General features: G+C 27.5%; 1 pseudogene; it reads left to right on the top strand.

Annotated features, from left to right (window-relative positions):
- Positions 1-400: 400 nt before the first annotated feature.
- LOC105456461 overlaps positions 401-1636 on the top strand; it is a 12109-nt pseudogene continuing 10873 nt past the window's right edge.

Here is a 1636-nt window from a genome sequence, read left to right as displayed (position 1 = left end):
ATGTAAGAGAGAAGAAAAATAGAGAAAACGCATGATCTACGCATGTCATACATATAAGTAAATACATGTGTTCTCGTTCATTCACGTTTCTTGTTTATTGTTATTCCATCTGTGAGACGTAAGTAATTTACTTTTTTATTTATGACATTTATGAATATTCATAAGAAGTGCATAAAATTATTAGTGAAAATATTATGTCACAATTATTTTATGTGCAAATTAACCTAAAAGTGTTATTACAAAAATATATTTGAACATGTATTATATTTTTTGTCTAGTTTTGAAATGACGAGTTGCTGTGCAAATTACTGCACAAATTCAATAAAAAAAGATTTCGTATGTGTCGAATTCCTAGAGGAGAACGGAGGAATCTTTGGTTACAACACATAAATCGTGATGATTTGGGGCCAGAAAACTGTGACAATATGCGTCTATGTCATGTAAGTAAAAGTAATGATATGTAAGATATTAAGTATACTTCGAAGAAAAGATAGAAAAGAACAGTTCCGGTTGATTAATATATGATTTGACAAATAAAGTAAGTCTTAATACCTATCGACACATTTCCAATCGATTTAAATTCATTAGGATTTAATCAATATTAATAATACTCAATGACTCATAAATATTTAAAATACATGTTGGTATTGTATTTTAAAAATGTATTTCAATATCGATTAAAACTATTAAATATGATTGATATCGATTAAAACCTGATATATTTTAATTGATTTGAAATGTATCAATGGATATTAATATTTATTTGAGAAAATTTATCAATTGGAGTTGCTCTTTTGTATAAGTGTTTGAATTATATATTAGGTAAAATGTTAAAGACACATTATTTATTAAATTTTACAGGCTCATTTTTCTCCCAAAATGTGGGAAAGATATCCAGATGGCAAACTGAAATCTTTAAAATCAAATGCCGCGCCCACAATTTTCGGAAATCTGAGTGCTGCAACAGGTATATATGTATAATAAAACATATTTTAATATCCACAAATTCGTTTATCAAGATAGTGTAGTAAGTGTTAATATTTGCATAATAAATAGGTGCATCTGAAATTTTCGTGGGAACAGAAGGTGCATTGAGTCACAAAGTGGATTCTGAAATTAGTAAAGCTAACAACGACATGCATGATGCAACAAGTATGTATAATAAAACTGCTGTTTTCGCTAATTACGTTACTTTGTGAAGTACTTAATCACATGTCAAAATTTGCAAGAATATTATTACAATGTTTTGTTTACTTATTACAACTTCTATTCATATTATTAATACATTTACAAATGTTTTCGCAACAATAACTTTATTGCATTAATTTCAAGCGATTTGTTTTATAAAATTTAGAAAATAAATATAATCTAAAATTGCACATTGTGTATCAAGACATTGTAGTAAGTGTATATTTGCATAATATGTTAGTTGTTTATGTGTGTTAGTTAGTGTTAATGTGTGTTAATATTTGCATAATAAATAGCTGCATCTGAAACTTACCTGGGAACTGAAGGTGCATCGCAGTTGAGTCACGAAGTGGATTCTAAAATGAGTGAAGATAATGATGACATGCACAATGCGACAAGTATGTGTAATGAAACTGATATGAAATAAATATATAATGTACATTGTAAT

The sequence above is a fragment of the Wasmannia auropunctata genome, unplaced genomic scaffold (genome assembly GCF_000956235.1).
Source record: "Wasmannia auropunctata unplaced genomic scaffold, wasmannia.A_1.0 LD336106.1, whole genome shotgun sequence".
Taxonomy (NCBI): Eukaryota; Metazoa; Arthropoda; class Insecta; order Hymenoptera; family Formicidae; genus Wasmannia; species Wasmannia auropunctata.
This window is presented reverse-complemented; position numbering and strand designations above follow the sequence as displayed.